Source organism: Odocoileus virginianus, chromosome 6, assembly GCF_023699985.2.
Source record: "Odocoileus virginianus isolate 20LAN1187 ecotype Illinois chromosome 6, Ovbor_1.2, whole genome shotgun sequence".
NCBI lineage: Eukaryota > Metazoa > Chordata > Mammalia > Artiodactyla > Cervidae > Odocoileus > Odocoileus virginianus.
The window spans coordinates 42003074-42016035 of NC_069679.1; the positions used below are offsets into that span (position 1 = coordinate 42003074).

General features: G+C 37.6%; 1 protein-coding gene across 6 annotated transcripts in view; it reads right to left on the reverse strand.

The window, feature by feature from the left end:
• TCF12 (transcription factor 12) overlaps positions 1–12962 on the reverse strand; it is a 390369-nt gene that overhangs the window by 203982 nt on the left and 173425 nt on the right. The gene's annotated exons all lie outside the window — the stretch shown is intronic.

Below are 12962 nucleotides of genomic sequence, written 5' to 3' on the forward strand. Positions count from 1 at the left end.
TAATCCTTGCCACAATAAGACAACAATCAATTAAAGCTGCTATCCTTTTTAAACTAATTTAAACAGCACATAAACAAACCAATCCTTTGTTCTATCAGAAACAAAACAGGGCTTCCCTGCTGACTCAGTAGTGAAGAATCCACCAGCTAATGCAGCAGACATGGGTTCAACCCCCAATCCGGGAAGATCCCACATGCCACAGAGCAAAGTAAGCCCATGTGTCACAACTATTGAGCCTGTGCTCTAGAGCACAGGAGCCACAACTACTGAGCCCATGCGCCACCACTACTGAAGCCCATGAACCCCAAAGCCTATGCTCTGCAACAAGAGAAGCTACCACAATGAGAAGTCCAAGCATCACAACTAGAGAATAGGCCCTGCATGCCACAACTAGAGAAAAGCCCACGCAGCAACAAAGACCCAGCACAGACATAAATAAATGAACAAAATAATTAAAAAACAAAGCAGCTAGTGCTATTTACACAATACTGATCTCCTCTCCTCTGTCTCCTCAAAAAATACAAGAACTTTTTTTTTCTGCCTAATGTTTTAAATAGCTCTTTTAAAAATTTTATTTCACTCAACCAGTAAATATGGCATAAGCACCAGAGAACTCTCCCAAGAAGGGTTTTTTCTAAACCATGTGGCTATCTCTTTGTATGAAAACCACTGTCTAATCCCATTTTAAAATATTATTTTCAATTCTTTTCAATAGATAAAAAGGGATGGGGAGAAAGGTTCTTTCAATAAAGACTGACTTGATCAGAAAAGCTTTTCCTGACCCTAACCAAACTGGATGAACTCATTTTCGGCTCCCAAAGCGGCAAGCATTTCCATCATATCACTGCTTACACTTACTGAATTTATCTATTTAATCATCCATTTAAATTATACCATAAATATGTTATAGTTGCACAGTATAGGTATAGTGGATAAATATGGAATTCTTGGAGCCAGACTAACAGGCCTGCATTTCATCTTTGCCGCATACCAGCTGTGTGACTTGAAACAAAGTAACATTTCTTGCCTCAGCTTCTTTATCTGTAAAATAGGGATAATAATAATATATTTATCTCACAGGTTATTATAAGGATTAAATGAGTTTTTCTATGTGCAACACAATATATGCTAGCCATTATTATTACCATCTCAGTTAGAGATGGTTATGTCTCACAGATTCGGAAAAGGCAGGCATCATCTCACACTGACACCCCAGAATGATGCTTGTCACACACACAGCAAGTGCTCAATAAATGACAGATGGATGAGAGGGTTCAGTTGCTAAATCTTTAAAATGCTGCAGGGCTTCAGATATCATAAAGGTTCAATTAGTTTTTCCATAGAACACCCAATAACTAGCAGAAAGAAAGTTGATAAGGTGCTAGCTTATCTAACTGGACTGAACAAATAACCACAGATTTTTGGTATTCAAAGAGCCACAAGATTTCATACCAAGTATTGAAATCCTATAGCTCTAAGTGGCCAAAACTAGTATAGTCAGCCAAAAGTCATAAGACACCAGAGAAAGCTCAGGATGAGGCCTGATATAAATGAGTGGTCACACTCCAAAGAAATGTAAAAACAGAAATAAAAATAAGAAATAACATATGAAATATAAAAGAGAAAAAAAGTGTACTTATTGTATTTCTTGACTTACTCCTACAACAGACAAGGAAATAAATGCTTATGTATATAAAGTTATAGTTTTTAAACAAATCCTTTAAAGTGTCTCTTTCAGTTAAATGTATCTATGAAAAAGACAGGTGAGTTGATCTGATCACAACAGTTTGTTACCTGAAAGTAGGAACTGTTTCTATATCACTTATTATCCTATCCCTAGTGACAGGGACATTAACAAAGACATAGTATGTGACTAATGAAATCTGTTCATTTAATGAAATAAAGGAAAAATGAACAATGCTCTCAGTTAATCAATCAGATCTACCTCCGAAAAAGCTACCTCATAATCAATACATTAAGGTTCTGCTATTCTTAAATAAATCAGGTGTTAATAATAAAATTTCTTGATAGATTTGGGTTTTGTCATCCAGACCCATGAGTTCCTAAAAGGCAACAAAGGTTTATTCCTTTTTATCACTACAAAAGAGACCAGCACAGAACTTCACATGCAAACTAAGACCTTAGTTTCTCTTGAGAGGATGAATAATCTGTCCAGGTAACTTTTTCTTTATGAATGCTAAGAAGTGGTTTCACAGAATAACCAAAACCTCAGACTGAAGAGCAAGTCTTGAACTACCACGGGTGGGAGGATAAGAAGAACCAAAATCTTACAGAGGTGGAAAGGATCCTCAGAAAATATGATGAATACATGAAATACTGCTTAAACACAATGACATAAAAATACTTTTGAAGATAGGATCACAAAGGATCACTGAAAAAAGTTCACTCAAGTTCCGTTCTAAGTTGAGCCATTCACGTTCACAAATTTATCCAAGTAACTGCTAATGTTATGTTAGAAACAATCAGACTTAATCCTGGCAGACTATTTCTGTATTATAGATCTCCATTTCTAGATTGCTGAATTCTATATTATCTTTATGTTTCAATAAAAACTTACAAGCAGAGTCTTTGGAATTCATCTATCATCTCCCCTTATAGGTTTTGAATGTCAATTCCTCAAACAATGACTACATCAGAATCAGAAATTCACTGACATATAATACATAATAAGTGAAAACATTCTTCTACTACAAGTACAAACAGAAGTAAAATAAACTATTTTATTTAAAAAATATTAGCCCATTTACACTACTTTAGTTTGTAAGGTTATAAATAAGCAGTGCCAGAAGAACTGATGCTTGTAAGAACACAGAAAAACAACACTTAATTAAAAAAAATAAAATTTAGCACTAAGTATTATCTGGTTCTCCCCAAAACTATAGACACAGTTCAGACAAGAAATAAAATTCTTGTTTACAATAGCCAGAACATGGAAGCAACCTAGATGCCCATTAGCAGACGAATGGGTAAGGAAGCTGTGGTACATATACACCATGGAATATTACTCAGCCATTAAAAAGAATTCATTTGAATTAGTTCTAATGAGATGGATGAAACTGGAGCCCATTATACAGTGTGAAGTAAGCCAGAAAGATAAAGACCATTACAGTATACTAACGCATATAAACGGAATTTAGAAAGATGGTGATGATAACCCTATATGCAAAACAGAAAAAGAGACACAGATGTACAGAACAGACTTTTGGACTCTGTGGGAGAAGGTGAGGGTGTGATGTTTCGAGAGAACAGCATCGAGACATGTATAATATCTAGGGTGAAACAGATCACCTGCCCAGGCTGGATGCATGGACAAGTGCTCGGGCCTGGTGCACTGGGAAGACCCAGAGGAATCGGGTGGAGAGGGAGATGGGAGGGGGGATCAGGACGGGGAATACATGTAAATCCATGGCTGATTCATGTCAATGTATGACAAAAACCACTACAATATTGTAAAGTAATTAGCCTCCAACTAATAAAAATAAATGGGAAGAAAAAAAGAAATAAAATTCTGTTGATTGTTTCTAACATCTAGATTTTTGCCTTCTTCCCATTAACTGGCAAAAGTTACTAAGGCCAGTAAGTTCTCGTTTAGGAACTGATGTTCCATTAAGCAAAAAATTTTAAATAGTGAAAAGAAAAGTGAAATCAATTAGAAAATTATCTTAAAAAACTATACTATGAAATACAGTGCATCATACATGGAGTTTTGAGGAAATCTTATGAGTTCAGTTTATTCCTAAACAAACATACTGACTTTATACTTGGCTGCAAAAGCTTAATTAATAGATCATATTCATATTATACATAGATTTTTTTTAAAATTTCATGTATTTTTAAAGGAGAAAAAAAAGTAATGAGCAAAAGAAAAAACTGCTTTCCCATGTAACTTAAAACCTGTATGCAATTAAAAATTTTCACTCTAATGTTTTTATAAGTCTTCTAATTAGAATTCATAGGAGTGGTTAAAAAACAATACTGAACGTGTTTTAGATCACATTATTTAACATCACTCATGGATTCTTTAACAACTCCTTCCTTTCTAATAAATTTCTGATCGTCTCTGACAGTCCTTCTCAAAGCACAGTCTGTGAACTGATGCTGGATCAAGAATGGTGTGTTACCAATCAACAAAAAGGCAAGAATAGCGAAGAAGATTTTGACAATGGTTTAAAGTAATCTGGCAGAGCAATTTTGTTTGCTGTATATAATAATAAAAACCTAAATGTATTTTATGAAATTAACTACCTTAAAAATTAAACTATAAAATATAATGCAGCATACATAAAATGTTTAAGAAAATCTGTTAGATAATGCCTTAACTAACATCCTAACTTTACACATATAAAGGTTTATTAAATTGACTCAAAATGGATTAAAGACTTGAACATAAGAACTGAGACCATAAAACTCTTAGATGAAAGCATAGGTGTTAAGTTCCTTGACATTGGTTTTGGTGATAATTTGGGGGGGTTTTTGACACTAAAAGCAAAGGCAACAAAAGTAAAAACAGACAAGTAGAACTACATTAAACTAAAAAGTTTCTGCATACAGCAAAGAAAACTGTTAACAAAATGAAAAAGCAACCTATAAAGTGGGGGGAAATATCTGCACATTATGTATCTTCTGATACGAGGTTAATACAAGGAGTTCATACAACAGTAAAAATATAAAGACAAAAAACAAGCAATCCAATGAAAAGCGGGCAGAGAATCTGAACGAATACAGATGGCCAACAGGTACATGAAAAGGTGTTCAATATCAGTAATTGCTGGGGAAATACAAATCAAAAGGTATCATCTTACACCTGTTAGAATGGCAGTTAAGAAAAAGACAAGAAATAACAAGTGTTGGCAGGGATGTGGGAAAAACCCTGTGCACTTGTGGTGGGTCTGTAAACTGGTGTAGCCACTACAGAAAACAGCATGGAGGTTCCTCAAAAACCCTTAAAATTAACATGAAAAAGAGTGAAAATGTTAGCTGCTCAGTCTGCGATCCCACAGACTAGCTCACCAGGTCACTCTATCTGTGAGGGGACAGAGGATTCTCTGGGCAAGAACCCACTTGCCCAGAGGATGGACACAAGCAGGTTGCCATGCCCTTCTCCTAGGGATCTTATAGACCTAGGGATCAAACCTGGCTCTCCTACACTGCAGGGAGATTTACCATGTGAGCCACCAGGGAAGTAGCAGAACTAACATGATCCTATAATTCCACTTCAGGGTATCTATCCGAAGGAAATCAAAACACTAATGTGAAAAGATACATGCATCCCCATATTCACTGCAGCATGATATAGAACAGCCAAAATACAGAGGCAATCTAAGTGTCCATGGATCAATGGATAAAGAAAATGTACATATATACAATGGAATACTATTCAGTCATAAATCGGAATGAAATCTTGCCATTTCCCACAATACAGATGGATCTTGAGGGCATTATGCTAACTGAAGTAAGAGAAGGACAAATATCTAATGGTTTCACTGATAAGTGGAATTTTAAACAAACAACTGGAATTCATAGGTACAGAGAACAGACTGGTGGTTCGAAAAAGCAAGTGGACAAAACTGGTGAAACCTTTCAGTTTAGCTTCAGTTCAGTTCAGTCGCTCAGTCGTGTCCAACTATTTGCGATTCCATGAATCACAGAACGCCAGGCCTCCCTGTCCATCACCAACTCCCAGAGTTTGCTCAAACTCATGTCCATCGAGTCAGTGAAGCCATCCAGCCATCTCAGCCTCTGTCGTCCCCTTCTCCTCCTGCTCCCAATCCCTCCCAGCATCAGGGTCTTTTCCAATGAGTCAACTCTTCGCATCAGGTGGCCAAAGTATTAGAGTTTCAGCATCAGCATCAGTCCTTCCAATGAACACCCAGGACTGACCTCCTTTAGGATGGACTGGTTGGATCTCCTTGCAGTCCAAGGGACTCTCAAGAGTCTTCTCCAACACCACAGTTCAGAAGCATCAATTCTTCTGCTCTCAGCTTTTTTATACTCCAACTCTCACATCCATACATGACCACTGGAAAAACCATAGCCTTGACTAGGCGGGCTTTTGTTGGCAAAGTAATGTCTCTGCTTTTTAATATGCTGTCTAGGTTGGTCATAACTTTCGTTCCAAGGAGTAAGCATCTTTTAATTTCATGGCTGCAGTCACCATCTGCAGTGATTTTGGAGCCCCAAAAAATAAAGTCAGCCACTGTTTCCCCATCTATTTCCCATGAAGTGATGGGACCAGATGCCATGATCTTAGTTTTCTGAATGTTGAGTTCTAAGCCAACTTTTTCACTCTCCTCTTTCACTTTCATCAAGAGGGTTTTTAGTTCCTCTTCACTTTCTGCCATAAGGGTGGTGTCATCTGCCTATCTGAGGTTATTGATATTTCTCCCGGCAATCTTGATTCCAGCTTGTGCTTCTTCCAGCCCAGCGTTTCTCATGATGTACTCTGCATATAAGTTAAATAAGCAGGGTGACAATATACAATCTTGACATACTCCTTTTCCTATTTGGAACAAGTCTGTTTTTCCGTGTCCAGTTGTAACTGTTGCTTCCTGACCTGCATACAGGTTTCTCAAGAGTCAGGTCAGGTGGCCTGGTATACACATCTCCTTCAGAATTTTCCACAGTTTATTGTGGTCCACACAGTCAAAGACTTTGGCATAGTCAATAAAGCAGAAATAGATTACTCATAGACAAACATATTGATTTTACACTTCTCTGAGTGTATCCTAGACCTAAAAAATGAGAACATGTACTTTGAGATCTTTAGGAGATTCATATGCAAATTAATATGAAAATTAAAGTCAGAGAAGAACTAGTTTATATTATCTTGTAAGTCATAGGGATTAGTACATAGTAAAATCCTCTACACCACAAGCACCTCATTCAGTCTGGCAGAGCTCAGAGTTTTAAACAATAATTCCTCCACCCCATCCACAAACTACATAACCAGGCAAAATTAGATAATAGAAAGAAAAAAATGACATTCAGATACAAAAAAGTCTCAATTTACAAATTTTAAACTTTTTACCTTTTGCTATTGCATGTCAAAGACTGAATACATAACTTGTCAATAAATATGTAAAAATACTTGCTGATGTTCATGAAATCAATTCAAATATATCAAACCTAGGAATAAAGTAAATTTATTAAAATCCATGCATTAAGAAACAATAACTAACTGTAGAAAAGGCATCACACCAGTCATTGAGCAACACAATATTCTTATATTCAATACAATAGCCTATTTTAAAATAATTTCTAAACCACCTGTCCTATATGTTAAAAATTTACTTTAAAATATCAGGTGGAAAAAATAACAAAAGTTAAATGGCATATAGTATAATAATATACTATTGGGCTTCCCTGGCTGCTTGGCTGGTAAAGAATCTACCTACCAAAACAGGAGACCTTGGTTTGATTCCTGGGCTGGGAAGATTCCCTGGAGAAGGGAAAGGCAACCGACTCTGTATTCTGGCCTGGAGAAATCAGGGTCTCTTAGAAGAAATGGAGTAGCCATCATAGTAAACAAGAGCTCGAAATGCAGTACTTGGATGCAATCTCAAAAACAACAGAATGATCTCTGTTCGTTTCCAAGGTAAACCATTCAATATCACAGTAATACAAGGCTATGCCCTGACCAGTAATGTTGAAGAAGCCGAACTTCAACGGTTCTATGAAGACCTACAAGACCTAGAACTAACACCCAAGAAAGATGTCCTTTTCATTATAGGGGACTTGAATGCAAAAGTAGGAAGTCAAGAAACACCTGGAGTAACAGGCAAATTTGGTCTTGGGAGTACAGAATGAAGCAGGGCAAAGGCTAATAGAGTTTTGCTAAGAGAATGCACTGGTCATAGCAAACACCCTCTTCCAACAACGCAAGAGAAGACTCTACACATGAACACCACCAGATGGCCAACACTGAAATCAGAATGATTAGAATGATTTTATTCTTTGCAGCCAAAGATGGAGAAGTTCTACAGAGTCAGCAAAAACAAGACCAGGAGCTGACTGTGGCTCAGATCATGAACTCTTTATTGCCAAATTCAGACTGAAATTGAAGAAAGTAGAGAAAACCACTAGACCATACAGGTATGACTTAAATCAAATCAAGTGACAAATAGAATTAAGGGACTAGATCTGATAGACAGAGTGCCTGACAAACTATGGGCGGAGGTTCGAGACACTGTACAGGAGACAGGGATCAAGAGCATCCCCAAGAAAAAGAAATGCAAAAAAGCAAAATGGCTGTCTGAGGAGGCCTTACAAATAGCTGTGAAAAGAAGAGAAGTGAAAAGCAAAGGAGAAAAGGAAAGATATTCTCATCTGAATGCAGAGTTCCAAAGAATAGCAAGCAAAGATAAGAAAGCCTTCCTCAGAGATCAGTGCAAAGAAAGAGAGGAAAACAATAGAACAGGAAAGACTAGAGATCTCTTCAAGAAAATTAGAGATACCAAGGGAACATTTCATGCAAAGATGGGCTCAATAAAGGACAGAAATGGTATGGACCTAACAGAAGCAGAAGATATTAAGAAGAGGTGGCAAGAATACACAGAAGAACTGTACAAAAAAGATCTTCACGACCCAGATAATCATGATAGTGTGACCACTCAGCTAGAGCCAGACATCCTGGAATGTGAAGTCAAGTGGGCCTTATGAAGCATCACTACAAACAAAGCTAGTGGAGGTGATGGAATTCCAGTTTCAAATCCTAAGAGATGATGCTGTGAAAGTGCTGCACTCAATAGGCCAGCATATTTGGAAAACGTAGCAGTGGCCAGAGGACTGGAAAAGGTCAGTTTTCATTCCAATCACAAAGAAAGGCAATGCCAAAGAATGCTCAAACTACCACACAATTGCACTCATCTCACACACTAGCTAAGTAATGCTCAAAATTCTCTTAAGCCAGGCTTCAACAGTTGTGAACCATTAACTTCCAGATATTCAAGCTGGATTTAGAAAAGGCAGAGGAACCAGAGATCAAACTATCAACATCCGTTGGATCATCGAAAAAGCAAGAGAGTTCCAGAAAAACATCTATTTCTGCTTTATTGACTATACCGAAGCCTTTGACTGTGTGGATCACCACAAACTGTAGGAAATTCCAAAAGAGATGGGAATACCAGACCACCTGACCTGCCTCTTGAGAAACCTGTATGCAGGTCAGGAAGCAAGAGTTAGAACTGGACATGGAAAACAGACTGGTTCCAAATAGGAAAAGGAGTACATCAAGGCTGTATATTGTCACCCTGCTTATTTAACTTATATGCAGAGTACATCATGAGAAACGCTGGGCTGGAAGAAGGAAAGCTGGAATCAAGATTGCCGGGAGAAATATCAATAACCTCAGATAGGCAGATGACACCACCCTTATGGCAGAAAGTGAAGAAGAACTAAAGAGCCTCATGATGAAAATGAAAAGAGGAGAGTGAAAAAACTGGCTTAAAGTTGAAATTCAGAAAACTAACATCATGGCATCCGGTCCCATCACTTCATGTCAAACAGATGGGGAAACAGTGGCCAACTATATTTTTGGGCTCCAAAATCACTGAAGATATTGAGTGCAGCCATGAAATTAAAAGACGCTTGCTCCTTGGAAGAAAGGTTATGACCAACCTAGACAGCATATTAAAAAGCAGACACATTACTTTGCCAACAAAAGCCCGCCTAGTCAAGGCTATGGTTTTTCCAGTGGTCATGTATGGATGTGAGAGTTGGAGTATAAAGAAAGCTGAGCACTGAAGAACTGATGCTTTTGAATTGTGGTGTTGGAGAAGCCCCTTGGACTACAAGGAGATCCAATCAGTCCATCCTAAAGGGGATCAGTCCTGGGTGTTCATTGGAAGGACTGATGCTGATGCCGAAACTCCAATACTTTGGCCACCTGATGCGAAGAGCTGACTCATTTGAAAAGACCCTGATGCTGGGAAAGATTGAAGGTGGGAGGAGAAGGGGCCGACAGAGGATGAGATTGTTGGATGGCATCACCGACCCAATGGACATTGGTTTGGGTAAACTCCGGGAGTTGGTGATGGAAAGGGAGGCCTAGCGTGCTGCAGTCCATAGGGCTGCAAAAAGTCAGACATGACTGAGCTACTGAACTGAACTGATAATATATTACTGGTATATGTACAATAATATTAACTTCTTTGTAAGAAAAAAAACTAGAAAATTATAATGTAATCTTACTTGCCTATTATTCTCTAAAATTTGTATGAAACTCATTTATTTTTCCTAAAAATATAGTTTTTTAATGATTGAAATAACATACTCTCATTGTAAAAAAAAATGAAAATGTAAACAAACAGCATCCACTAAGAAGAAGAAAAAAGACTCCCTTTTTACCTAGAGTGAAATGCCAACAACATTTTGACACATTTTCTTCCAATTTTTAAATGTTTCTAAAATAGTTCAAACATAGAGAGATGTATGAATACATAGTCATGTATATATCCACAACTCAAGAAATAAAACTGTCACTATTTAAAACTCTATGTAATTCTTTCAAATTCTCAGAAGTAAACACTATACCTGTTCTTTTAAAAATCATTTTCATGCATTAGTTAATACTTTTGTTAAATATGCATGTTCTCTAACTAAATGGAGCACCACTCCCCATGTTTTAAAATGTATGCAAATAGTATACTTTTTCCTATACTCATTTAACAGTCAATATATAAGACTGATATGTTGGAAAAGTGTAGCACTGGTATAAACATTTTGAAAGTCAAGTCTCTCAGGCATGTCCGATTCTCTGCAACCCTATGGACTATACAGTCCATGGAATTCTCCAGGCCAGAATACTGCAGTGGGTAGCCTTTCCCTTCTCCAGGGGATCTTCCCAAGCCAGGGATTGAACCCAGGTCTCCTGCTCTGCAGGCAGATTCCTTACCACCTGACAAGCTGGTAAAGGGAAGCCACAGGGGAAGCCCTAATATATTAATATCCTATTTATAAAAATACCACAATTTATCTATCCAGGACCCCTTTGATAACATTTAATTTGCTTCCCATTTTCCACTATTAACAAACAAGGCTGCTATAAACATTTTAGTCATATGTCTATACAAGGATGGGGCTTCCTGGGGGTCTCAGACCGTAAAGAATCTGCCTGCAATGTAGGAGACCTGGGTTCGATTCCTGAGACCCGAAGATCCCCTGGAGAACGGAAAGGCGCCACCCCACTCCAGTGAGCCAATCTTCAAGTATCAGTTACAGCAACTTTGCTAGTCATATGCACCATTCGACCTCTTTTTCTTCATTTATCCCTATCTAATCCTCTTTCCAAATCCAATTTTTTTTCATAGTCTTCTCTATTCCCTGGTGGCTCAAATGGTAGAATCTGCCTGCAATGCAGGGGACTGAGGTTGATCCCTGGGTTGGAAAGATCCTCTGGAGGAGGGCATGGCAACCCACTCCAGTGTTCTTGCCTGGAGAACCCGATGGGACAGAGGAGTCTGGCGGGCTACAGTCCATGGGATCACAAAGAGTTGGAGACAACTGAATGATTCACACACATACACACACACAGAAGTAGGAGAACTTATGTGAAATTTTTTAGGGGTTAAAACCTAGGAATAAGATTATTGGTTTACAGAGTATGTACAACTTTAAATTTACTAGATATTACCAAACTATTATCTAGAAAACAAATGTACTGTTGTTTAGGGGGAAATGTCTCCTATTACAGAATCATAAAGTTCTCCATAGACAGCCCCAAACTTCTGAAAGAAAGCTTCCAAAATTCACTTATAAACTGTATCTAATTTGTGATGTACTTTTCAGGTTGCAAAAAGCAAAGTAAAGACCATTACATTTCCTTATTAGTTCACTTAATCCTTATGTAGCTACATTCTTATCTGAAATAGTCTGACCTGAGTACAAAGGCAGTCTTTTACCTCGATAAATGTTCAAGACATATCTGTCAAATGAATTAATCTGCATTAGGTTCTTTAGTTCATCTGAAGTTTCTATAAAACTATATCCAGGTGTATATACAGCAAATTTGACAGAAGTAATATATTTTAGTTGCCAGTATCATGTCTTGATGCCCAGCTTTGTGTAGGCTCTTACTGCCATGACAACGGTGCTAGCTGATGCTGATTTTTAGAATCTGACTCACAGACATAATAATTCATAGTTCATGATTAAATCAATACTGCATATCCTAGTAGAATTCTTAGGACAATACTTTTGGATTATGTAATGATCCATGGTGATATGGACCATGTGTCATGTACACTACCTCTTCCCACTCCCGTGACTAAAGCCACTCATTTTTTCATTTTTAATTAGCAGAAAACTGCTTTACAATTTTGCGATGGTTTCTGCCATAACAAGGCTAATCAGTCCTTACTATATATCTATATCTATCTATCTATCTATCTATCTATCTATCTACATATATCCCCCTTCCCTTTTGAGCCTCCCTCCCCTTCCCCATTCTGCCCTTCTAGGTCATCAGAGAGCACTAGGTTGGGCTCCCTGTATTATTTAGCAACTTCCCACTATCTACATGCTTTCTACATGATAATGTATATATGTCAATGCTACTTTCTCAATTTATCCCACCCTCACCTTTTCCTACTGTGTCCACAAGTCCATTTTCCACTCGGTTCATTAGAATCATTTTTCTAGATTCCAAATATATGTGTTAATACACAATACTTTTCTTTCTCTTTCTGACTTACTTCACTCTGTAGGGTCTAGGTTCATGCAACTCTCTAGAACTGATTCAAATTCATTCCTTTTTATGGCTGAGTAATATTCCATTATATAAACATACAACTTCTTTATCCATTCATCTGTTGGTGGACAGATGAATGGACATCTAGGTTGCTTCCATGTCCTGGCTACTCTAAGTGTTTCTGCAATGAACATTGGGGTAAATGTGTCTTTTAGAATTGTGGCTTTCTCAGAGTCTATCGGAGAAGGCAATGGCA